The 12,794-nt window shown below is 32.0% G+C and overlaps 1 long non-coding RNA gene across 1 annotated transcript in view; it reads left to right on the forward strand.

Moving 5' to 3' along the window:
• The first annotated feature begins 401 nt into the window (after nucleotides 1-401).
• The window catches only part of LOC143043637 (uncharacterized), a 57,702-nt gene continuing 45,309 nt past the window's right edge, over nucleotides 402-12,794 (forward strand). The window contains exon 1 of the long non-coding RNA XR_012968519.1: nucleotides 402-738. This is a non-coding gene — a long non-coding RNA (uncharacterized LOC143043637). The remainder of the gene's footprint in view (nucleotides 739-12,794) is intronic.

A 12,794-nucleotide genomic window follows, 5' to 3' on the forward strand; every position in this document is an offset into this window, starting at 1 on the left:
GAGTCAACCCGAGTAGGACGAATCGAACTAGGCACAGGAAAGTGACAAAAAATTGAATCTATTGAACATTAAAATAATTTAAAAAAACAGTATGTTTCAGAAAGAAAAGTCCGGATCCTGTATGCTTTGGAAAAAATAGATTGTTAGTGAAAAAATGTGAGATTAAAAATTCATTTTGAGAAAAAAAAAAGATTCTGTTGAATATATAATTATAAACATTATCGACAGTTGATACCAACATGAACAATATTTGTTAATTCCAAAATACAGGCAAAAATAAATTCCCCTTGTCAGCCCCTTTCTTCTGCTGTATTTTATAAAAAAAGCAGTTATTTTGTATCAATTATTCATATTGATTGTCAGTCGAATAAACTCGACAGACTATACTAACCCGAGTTATACGAATCGAAGTAAGCCCTACAGGTGACCGATTGAAAAGATAAAAAGCTGATGCACCACGTTAAGTCAAAAATAAACATGAGAGACTACCGAAAAATGGTATGTGTTATAAGATTACTGGTTGAAAATATTTGTTTCCGTCGATTTTTTTTATTATCAATCTATTAATTCATCTGGACATATTATGCATATCTTGGGATGTTACACCTGATTGAAAAGTATATGTTTACAGCAGCTGATCTTATCATGTTCAACTATACAAGATATTGCTATTCATGTTCAAATGGAAGACAAATTTCAGACGATTGCAACCAAATTACACAGTGTGGACTAGATAAGGTATTCAACTGATATGTACTATATTTAGAATCTTCATATGACACATCAGTATACACAAAATGAGAAAATAGAACGGAGAGAGAGAGAGAGAGAGAGAGAGAGAGAGAGAGAGAGAGAGAGAGAGAGAGAGAGAGAGAGAGAGAGAGAGAGAGAGAGAGAGAGAGAGAGAGAGAGAGAGAGAGAGAGAGAGAGAGAGAGAGAGAGAGAGAGAGAGAGAGAGAGGAAGAGAGAGAGAGAAAGAGAGAGAGAGGGAGAGAGAAACAGAGAGAGAGAGAGAGAGAGAGAGAGAGAGAGAGAGAGAGAGAGAGAGAGAGAGAGAGAGAGAGAGAGAGAGAGAGAGAGGCGATCTTCAGAACTTACCTTGACATAGTTTTGATTTTGATGACAACAAAACATACCATCTATGTCAAGAGTTCAAATGAAAAATGCAAAATAGACTTACTTTTTATATGATTCTATCAATTTGCTTGATGAATAGTTCCCACATTTTCCCGTTTTGAACTACTTTTTTTTAAAATCAAAATGACGTCTATAACGGTATAAAGTTATTAGACACGTCACCATTTTTTAATAAATAATCAAGCTTCGGAGTTGCAATGAAATCAGTGAATATGGATTTGTCATCTAAGATAACATAAAAAATTGCTTGAAACTTAGTTTGACTTTGTAAATATGATGATATTTAAGAATTTACACTATTATTAGAACAATATTAGAACACGACGGGTGCCGCATGTGGAGCAGGATCTGCTTACCCTTCCGGAACACCTGAAATCACCCCTAGTTTTTGGTGGGGTTCCTGTTGTTTATTCTTTAGTTTTCTATGTTGTGTCATGTGTACTATTGTTTTTCTGTTTGTCTTTTTCATTTTTAGCCATGGCGTTGTCAGTTTGTTTTAGATTTATGAGTTTGACTGTCCCTTTGGTATCTTTCGTCCCTCTTTTATTATGCAGTGGCCTTTTTTTTGTCAAATTAAACAAACATTTAACATATTTAATGAAACAAGATGGATAACTAGGTGTGCAGGAAAACAGGCATGTATATATATAAAAGAAGATGTGGCAGCATTGCCAATGAGACAACTCTCCACATGAGACTAACTGACAGAGATATCTAAAGGAAATCACAAATGTAAAACAATTCGAACGAGAAAACCAACGGCCTAATAATGAACGGAAAAAACAAATATGTAACTCAATTTACTCATCATAACTCTATGTAGATAACATATGACTATTTATTTATTTATCGAGTTGTATTGAATCGGGTACCTTTGTATGATAATATGTCTAATTATGCGGCGAATAAATGGTTTTTTTTTATAAAATTTTATGTATGTTGACGTTTCTTTTTGTTTGAGTTCGGTGTTTCTGTTATTCCGTTGTCTTTTTCTTATATATAATGAAGCACTCGGTTTTGATACTACTGTAGCTTTTATAAATTTTATAACTGTCAACTTTTTATTACAGGATTAAACGCATTTTAAAGGAATTTATTGGTGTATAAACTCAACCAATTCACTCACAAACAAATAAAAGTCTAAAGTACTCTTATGAAATATTTGTGTGTGACTTGTTCCAGTTTTACGAAATGTTTTTGTGTGACTTGTTCCAGTTTTATGAAATGTTTGTGTGTGACTTGTTCCAGATTTATGAAATGTTTGTGTGTGACTTGTTCAAGTTTTATGATATGTTTTTGTGTGACTTGTTCCAGTTTTATGATATGTTTGTGTGTGACTTGTTCCAGTTTTATAATATGTTTGTGTGTGACTTGTTCCAGTTTTATGAAATGTTTGTGTGTGACTTGTTCCAGTTTTATGATATGTTTGTGTGTGACTTGTTCCAGTTTTATGATATATTTGTGTGTGACTTGTTCCAGTTTTATGATATGTTTGTGTGTGACTTGTTCCAGTTTTATGAAATGTTTGTGTGTGACTTGTTCCAGTTTTATGATATGTTTGTGTGTGACTTGTTACAGTTTTATGATATGTTTGTGTGTGACTTGTTCCAGTTTTATGAAATGTTTGTGTGTGACTTGTTCCAGTTTTATGATATGTTTGTGTGTGACTTGTTCCAGTTTTATGAAATGTTTGTGTGTGACTTGTTCCAGTTTTATGAAATGTTTGTGTGTGACTTGTTCCAGTTTTATGAAATGTTTGTGTGTGACTTGTTCCAGTTTTATGAAATGTTTGTGTGTGACTTGTTCCAGTTTTATGTTATGTTTGTGTGTGAATTGTTCCAGTTTTATGATATGTTTGTGTGTGACTTGTTCCAGTTTTATGAAATGTTTGTGTGTGACTTGTTCCAGTTTTATGAAATGTTTGTGTGTGACTTGTTCCAGTTTTATGAAATGTTTGTGTGTGACTTGTTCCAGTTTTATGATATGTTATTGTGTGACTTGTTCCAGTTTTATGATATGTTTGTTCCAGTTTTATGATATGTTTGTGAGTGACTTGGTCCAGTTTTATGATATGTTTGTGTGTGACTTGTTCCAGTTTTATGAAATGTTTGTGTGTGACTTGTTTCAGTTTTATGATATGTTTGTGTGTGACTTGTTCCAGTTTTATGATATGTTTGTGAGTGACCTGGTCCAGTTTTATGATATGTTTGTGAGTGACTTGGTCCAGTTTTATGATATATTTGTGAGTGACTTGGTCCAGTTTTATGATATGTTTGTAAGTGACTTGGTCCAGTTAAGACACACATAAACTCCTTTTAAAAATGTCATACAAGTGAGAGGTTAAGCTATCTATAAAATAAGGCTTAATTCACTATTTTCTACATACAAAAACTGTTGCCTTTATTTATCTATTTTGCTCATTTTTTACCACAGTAATGCTTATATAAGCTACATAACAGTTTAACATAATATAAATTTGTTTACATTTACATAGACGCTATTTGTTGTAGCTCTGAAATCATGGTATTTGATCTCTTTTTGTCTGTTAGGTAGTAACTCTTGCACATCAGAACAATCCAAAAACTTGAATTTATCCAACTTCTTGTCCTGTTGCCATGGTAACCTTTGTTCATAGAGACACAAAAATGCTGTCATTTCATTGTCATTTGAAAGTGCATTATTCTGTGTAAGTTTAACAAAGGACATGAAAACATGTGTCACAATTTTTACACTGATTTTGAAAGATATATAAATAACAGCTGTTGATCACTGTGTCGTTAGGGGTCAAAAAAACGTTTTTCAGTCAAAAAATAGTCTGGTGACCCATTTTTTTATTTTATTTTTTTAAAGCTCATTGTTATGACCATCATATGTCAAATCTAAAAAAAAATTCAATGGACCATTTTTTGGGAAATTTCAGACAAATAGAAATTTTTAACAAAATCTGTGCTTTTTGTGTGCAGCAGTGTTAATGAAATTGGAGCCGAAATTAATGAACATAGATAAAACTGCCATTATTTGTGCTTTATTTACATTTTTAATTATAATTTTGCAATAAATTAAGAACAAACCTTTCAAAATACTTTCAAAAGCTTAAAAAAAATCCAGAGTTTCTACATCAGGTATGTATTTATGCATACCCGTAATGTACCAACTTTGGTGGCCGTTACCATAGAAACGAGTCTGGTGACATACTTTTTTTTAACTCAAATTTTTATAGAGGCCACTGCATAGTATAGGTATGCAAAGTTTAAGAAAAATTCAATAGGGAGAAAAATTGCAATATCTGTAGGGTGCTACAATGTACCTTAAATGATTTATATCAATTCACGTTTATTTGATATTCTCCTTGAATACAGAATAAAATAGTAAATCGGGGATACTTAGGTCAATGCTGTACACTAAGCAAATTGTCAAAATCAATAGAATGAAATAAAAAATATAAAAGTATAAAAAAGTAACAAATGCATATAACCAGATATCCTGATATATATCATAATTCAGTAATTATATCACTACAACTCATTGCAGCTTTTTTTGTATTTACCCTCGATTTGTCTCTTCCTAATCGATTTATGTCACCATGTTTTACCAATTAGCTGTTACGTATATAGGGATAGTTAAATACATAGCCATATGTAATGTCTTAATATGTAATACATCGATTATACCTGTTACATATATGTATTTATATGTGACTAGTGTATATCGCCTGATATGTTATAGATGTAATCGTCGTTATTATATTTACTGCATTATCCCTTTAACATGTTTAACAAGTACACATAATGAAGTAGTTAAATAAATCAACAACTTCAATGTGGTTGACCTCAGTAGTAAATAAACTGTTAATCAACTATTTATATCTGACTATTTTTTCACATGAAATGTTTAACCTATTTCAAGTGTTTATGGTTACAAAGAAACAGTTGAAGTCGGTCAAATTTCCAATAAAAAGAACAATTCTAAGTCGTTTTTTTAAACGGAATAAGAACTTCATAAGCGAAAAGCGTTGATTCCAAAATATATATACATATTACAAAATGTTGGACAAGTGTACCATCAGGGTAACGAAAAAACTTCGTAGCTTTATCATTTCCTTTATCTTGCACTATAAATTAAACGACATTCAAAAATTACTGAATCATAATAAATGCGGAGTAAACGAAGCAACAAAATTTAAAACCAGTGGCTTATTTCTAATGTAGCCTAATTCCAAATATATCGATTACCATCTTACTATTAAAAACATATCAAATATTGAATAACCACTAATTGTTACTTATATATTATATTAAGGGATTGAAGTGATCATTTGACAACAGTAAAACTGATTATATTTATACTTTTAAATGTAACAAATGACGGTTAATCCTTAAAAAACAAGAATGACAATAATGATTTATGAGAGGAATAATTACGACTTTTTTTACCTTTTATTAAACGAAAATAAGTTGATGATCCGGAAAAAAGTTATTCTATCTCCGTATATGATCGGGATTTAAATAACCTTGTCATAACACCTTGCAAACAAAACAAACCAAAATGGCTCAGGCTGCTTCTGAAACGTGTGAAATTTGTGTTTCCGGACCTGGACATAACTATTGTGAACAGTGTGACCAGCTGTTTTGTGATGGATGTAAAATATCTCATTTACGGACAAAAATGACCAAGAATCACACATTTCTAAGTGGTCCAAATATAAACCCGGAAGTAAAACAATATTGTAAAGAACATGATGAAAACTTTATATATTACTGCAAGGAATGTGATGCACCAATATGTAAAATATGTGTGATTAAAAAACACAAATCACATGACTTTGCTGAAATCAGGGAATCAACTGAAGGAATCAAAAATGAGGTCAAAACAGTGATCGACATGAAGATGAGAAACCTGCAGTCAAAGATAGCAGATATAGACCAAGGTACCAATACATATCAAGATGATGTACAGCAAGTCATCCAGGCTATAAGAGAAGAGGGCAGACAATTGAAAGAAATGATTGATAAGGAAGTTGATGGTCTTATTAATACACTGAAGAAGAAAGACACAACGAATGTCCAAACCTTACAGTCTGTTGGCAATGAGTTAAAAAAAACTTTGGACAAGGCAAAGGAGCAGCAGAAGTTTTATCAAGACACCCAGGGTATAAAAGATACCACGAAATTGTTACAAAGACTAAAACAAATAAAGTCACAAATCGATCAAATACAAGAAATACAGATTCCTATAATGCCATCAGTCAAATATGCCAAAAAGACAGTAGCAGATAGTGAAATAGTGAAACTGTTTGCGGAACTAACATTTGGGTAAGTTTGTTCTTAGTTATTGCTTCTATGAATTGCTTTGAAAACTCTTTAATGTTGTCTTTTAAATTACTTCGGATATAATTATAAGCAGTCTTTTTTCGACTGCATAGGGTTGAATAAATATGGCATCTTCCGCTTCTTGTTTTAATAAGATAATGTATTTGTATCTCAGATAATCAAATTTCTCCAGATTTAATAGAATATGTGGTAATCATGATAATGCAATGCCTATATGTACACTGTTAATCAGTGTTGTTCTCTGATCATTGATTGAAATAACCAGCATTTCATGAGTTACAAAACAAGCAAATTTATAAAGATATGTTTACATATCAGAATTCAGTAGGATTCAAAATCTTTCTAGTACACATTAGAATTTCAATATCCACGAATAAAAATTGGAATACCGGTTTATACTTTAAATAATAAAAATCCAGTAGCCCTTTTCACAAAAAACCTTAAGCGTAAAATTAATCTTACGATAAAAATATTAAGTTGAACTGCTAAGGAATTTTAAACACTATAAAGGACCTCGTATAAACTGATGATATAGCGAATGTAAAAAAAGATTGAATAATTTTAAGACAAAAGCTTTGAAGTGAAATAAATTTAAAGGAAACTGTTAATCCGATCTATCAAAGGATGTTTCATGATCCTTCTCAATTCTATAGTAACATAAACATCTCAAAACTGATTTTCTTTGATTTTTGACGAAGACCTATTCATACCTTCACTCCGTAAACGCTTAATTATATGTTTAAGTTTTATTGAATAGTTGGCCTTTCTAGCTTAAGTTTTATCTCAAGACTTTGGAACTCATGCCAAGAAGTTAGCAACCAAAGAAAACTAAATTGTCTTTAGTAAGGGACATAAAGGAACCTACAGTTTTTAATTACAAAGTGTCAGTACAAACTTTATATCAATTATCATCAAAATCTTATCAAGTCAATCGTAAAGAAAAAAAGTACTTTAAGTGCAATTTGGGAACTAGTTTGCGTTATTTTTGGGTTATCTTAATAAAGCTAATTCTGTTTGTTTATATTTAGAAAAACACTGTTTATTTGATTTTAAAATAATTTACAATTTTGACGCACATATAAGATGAGAATGAAATTGTAAATAAGATCATTGTTTTTTCTCAGAGAAACTGTCAAAAAAGAAGAAAACCCGAAACCTCAAAAGAACGTCAGGTTTGTGTTTATAAAAGACATTTAACAAAGTTGTTTCTCTAATTTCCGTTTTTGATGTTCGTTCATCTCTTCTGTGGATTGGCTTTTGCTACAATAATAAAACCAAAATACAAAGGTTTGTCTTTCGAAGTCATATTTGCCATTGCGTTGAAGTGTTCTTCATCTCTACAATTATCCTTTGTTCAGTTTGTTTTGATTCCAGTTGGACCGATTGTATGATATTAGAGTGGTACCTAACACTACAGGGAGACAACTCTGTAAAATCAGTAAAACGTTTTAATTACGTTGTATAGTTAAGAAAATATTAAGCTTCTCAATATATCAAAATTAGTGTTTTTTAAACTGCTATATATCCAACCAATTTTTTCTGAGAAAATGATTGGTTGAAGTTTTTTGAATTTTTTATTTTTGTCAAAGGGTCAAAGTAAATATTTTGTCAAAATGTTTATGAAAATAAAACGAAACACATTAATTTTAGTCAAGGTACCACCTTATCAATACGCACGTATAATATACTAAGTTATCATATGTTAAATACTTGTTCTTTCTCTTGCAGACATGATATTATAATATATTCTAATATGACGTGCTTCTTTCGCTTTGTAAACAACACCGTGATAAAATTCTCGATATATCTATACTTAGCGCAGACTCCAAGATGTACACAGATGGCTGTTTAAATATGCCTCCCACGTAAATCCACATGTATCGTAACCTATGTGTAAACGATTGTGGATTTCGCTGTGTTAACAATTACAATTGAATAAAACCCTACAGAACATTTATTCTGATTCTGATGCATAGCAAAAAGAATTTACACATTAGAGAACGGAAAAATGGACAAAAACAAAACAAATTTAAAATTCCGCGAAATTCCAGTAATGATTTTTGCGCATTAACGTCATTTCAAAACATGACGTCATACGAATGAAAACGTCAAAGCTGAAGGTTTTTCTATTGTGTTTACCTTCTAAACTCGGATACAATTGCATTAAAATAAAGTATTGAGGTAGGTGTTGCTTGTTTTCTGTTCTAATGCAATATTCGCACATTTACTGATTTCAGCAAGTCAACATGGCGGCTCCTTGGTTACAACATGTCAACAGTGAAATTTGACGGTAGCTTACGATAAAAAATGCAAATCTAAAATTGCAAATGTTGGGTTTACTGAGAAGTAAAAAAAGTAATCACATTTTTTTCTAGCGGTTAGTTAAGAAATCATTCATGCAGGTTTATTAGATTTGTTTTACATTTATCGAACAGGTGGTAAAATAGAACAGCCACACACACGGTATACCCATCATCGCTTCAGGTTTTTAATGATCGTATTTGTCCTATTAGAATCGAAATAATTCATGGAAGCCATAGATTTGTTGTAAATTTACACATGGCCTGGGCCGTGATATTCGTTAATTTTATCCCTCGCTAACGCTCAGGATAAAATTCGAATATCACGGCCCAGGCCATGTGTAAATTTCCAACAAATCTATGGCTTCCATGAATTGTTTCTTAAACAAACACTTAGAACTAATCAGTGATTTGGCAGTGCTGTAAATTGCTTTAAATTGATTCTCTTTTTGCACGTAATGAACTAATTTTAGCGACGTCGGTTTTAGAATATATATATGGTTTACTTTTGACTAATAAGACTAATAGGTTGCACGACATTCATAAGTAATGTAAATACATATATATTTTGTTCAGTTTAGCTTCCAAAATAGTATACCTTAAAGCATTCATGAAAAAAAATTGTCCAGAAAAGAGATCAATAATTTTGAAAGATTGCCTAAGTGTGGGGCAGAATATTGATATGAGAGTAAAATGTCGAGCAAATTAGAGGTGAGTAATCAAAGAAGAAGTTACGTTAACATATTTATATAAGAACAAATGCTATGAAAGTTAGACATCTCCCTTGAGAATATCTAAATATGATATCTTTTATAGAGCTACAAGAACAGCTAAACTATACAGATACAGATGCTTAGCATGCGGGTAAGTGTGATGTTATGTAGTTTTCTTTCCGAAGAGTACAAAATACTAAGTACAGGTAAACAGTTCATTATGAAATCAGATATGCAAATTTGAAAAACATAGATATGTAAAGCTCAAAGCAAGTTTTTGCCTTTTAATAAAATTTCATTTTATGTTAAAGATGTTATAAATAATTATTGAAACAGATCTGTGTCTATCAATTTATTACCTTTATTGTCAATAACATACACATTGATTCAACTTTCCTGAATGATATTATCAAAACGCGCGTAAAGTATATATGGATTACAACATGGCATATTTTATTTTAGACCCTTTATCAGTCTTAGGTCCAAATATTATATCTTTAAGTATTTATGATAAAACTCATTTCGACTTCTCATTCTACTTCTAATATGTTCAGGTATTTCACATCCAATTTTTTATGGAAATATTCTTTATAAAGCACAAAGGTGTCAGTATTCACCTCAGAAACTTACAAAACCTTTGAATAGACTTATTAAGAAGGGATATAATTACGATACTGTTGTCAAGTCATTAAAGATTGCATATTTTGGCGTTAATATTGAGTCACTGATAAGGTCTTTGCATCGGAACTAAACACATTTATTCTAAAAACAGTTGTTGGCATGACACGGGTTATGTTCTTCTCATATATGTTATGATGGTATGATACTAAACCCCTAACGGGAAGGATTGTGCCTGATGTTCATATGATGAAATCATAATCTTTCAGTCAGTTTAATTGAAGTCTGGAGCTGGCATGTCAGTTAACTGCTAGTAGTCTGTTGTTATTTATGTATTATTGTCATTTTGTTTATTTTCTTTGGTTACATCTTCTGACATCAGACTCGGATTTCTCTTGAACTGAATTTTAATGTGCGTATTGTTATGCGTTTACTTTACTACATTGGTTAGAGGTATAGGGGGAGGGTTGAGATCTCACAAACATGTTTAACCCCGCCGCACTTTTGCGCCTGTCCCAAGTCAGGAGCCTCTGGCCTTTGTTAGTCTTGTATTATTTTAATTTTAGTTTCTTGTGTACAATTTGGAAATTAGTATGGCGTTCATTATCACTGGACTAGTATATATTTGTTTAGGGGCCAGCTGAAGGACGCCTCCGGGTGCGGGAATTTCTCGCTACATTGAAGACCTGTTGGTGACCCTCTGCTGTTGTTTTTTATTTGGTCGGGTTGTTGTCTCTTTGACACATTCCCCATTTCCATTCTCAATTTTATTAATTAGTTATTTATCGTCAGACTCGGACCTTCACCTATTTTAAGTGATAAGATATATTCGGGAATATGTATTCTACGCTTATGTATTTACTGTTTAATTCTTATTCGTAAACTCAAACGAAAATAAAATATTTATCAAATAACCACAAACTCTAACATGGGAGACGCCACTTGCAGAGACAAGCGCACATTTTATAATAAATATGAGTATAATATTATGGAAAGTTCGTAAAATACACAGGTATTAAAAGCAGCTTGTGCTGGTTACCCCATACTAGTTGCCTACAAACCTGAAAATAAATAATATAATTAATAATATTTTTCATTTGGCAAAATGCTACTGTACACTTTGACTTCAAAGGCTCGAATGACTTTAAACCATCTTAGTTCACTAGTGCGTGAACTCAACATCCCAATTGAACCGACATTACTATAATTAACAAAACACGTGTCAACTATAAACAAACAACATTTTTACATGTTCGATTTTGTACAACTTTGATAAATACATATAAAAGACTGTTCCTGAGTAAACAAATATACCATCATGATAAAGAAGACACAATAGTTAATTCAACAATGTAGAGTCGTAGAACTTTTTTATAAGTTTTGGAAAAAAAGCATTGTGATAATAGCAGACAGCATTAATATGTTAAGCCCTGTTTATGTTAATACTGAACCTCAAATATGTAAGACATGTCCTCATTCAGTAACTTAGTCATTGGTTGTGTTATATTAAAATCTATTAATTTATTAATATCCTCTTTTCCCTACATCGGGACTAATTACAGCTTATCAATTTCAATATCGATACTTGTCTGTCACAATTTATATGTCATGATCGTACATGTTCCCATTTAAAGGTCATTATTAGTTTGAATAGAGGAGGTGGCGATGTTCCTAACACAAAAACGTTGAGACAGTGTTTGAAGATATACATGTTTTACGATCCCGATCATAAACAGGTTAACTGAGCCGACTTGTTTTCGTCTCAATTTTCCGTATAAGCGCCATGCGTCTTCCAAGTGCTCCACGAAACCTCTTTCTAAATTATTAACATCTATTTTATCAGCAATCAAAGACGGGCTTCAAAGTTATTGTTAAACTGCCTATTCTAGAGGGGGCGTGAATCAGATGTGGATACTTAAAATTCCAAAGATATGTTAGAGTACATACAGACTAACTCTCTTTCATCTTGTAACAATATTAAAACATTTGACTTTTCTACTCTTTACACAAGTTATTCACATTCCAAACTAAGAGACAAGTTGAAAGAGTTGGTAACTTTTGCATCATAAAAAAAATGGCCAACGTAGAAACAAGTATCTTGTCTTAGGGAGGGATACATCCTACTTTGTAAAGGATCACTCTGATTCAAACAAAAAATTCTCTGAAACTGATATTATTAAGATGCTTGATTTCTTGATTGACAACATATTTGTTAGTTCGAAGTACGTGTTTTTTTAACAGACTGTCGGCATTCCAATGGGAACAAACTGAGCCCCTCTACTTGCCGACTTGTTTCTTTATTATTATGTGGCTGACTTCATGCAGGAACTTCTTAGGAAGAAAGATGAGAAGTTAGCAATATCCTTTAAATCTACTTTCCTACAGCACCTGCATACGGGGTATATATCTCCCTATTGATACAATATTCCCGTGCTTGTATTTCCTATTATGATTTTCTCGATAGAGGATTGCTGCTCACAAGGAAGCTATTAAACCAAGAGTTCCAAATGGTGAAGTTGAAATCATCCCTTCGTAAATTTTACGGATGCCATCACGAGTTGGTTGACCGTTATTGAATAACCGTTTCACAAATGATATCGGATATGTTCCTTACGTCGTAACTACAATCCCCTTCCCTTTCATGAATGTAACCTACCGAATTAGACTAATTACCGGATTTGTTATCACATAATCAA

The sequence above is a fragment of the Mytilus galloprovincialis genome, chromosome 8 (genome assembly GCF_965363235.1).
Source record: "Mytilus galloprovincialis chromosome 8, xbMytGall1.hap1.1, whole genome shotgun sequence".
Lineage (NCBI taxonomy): Eukaryota > Metazoa > Mollusca > Bivalvia > Mytilida > Mytilidae > Mytilus > Mytilus galloprovincialis.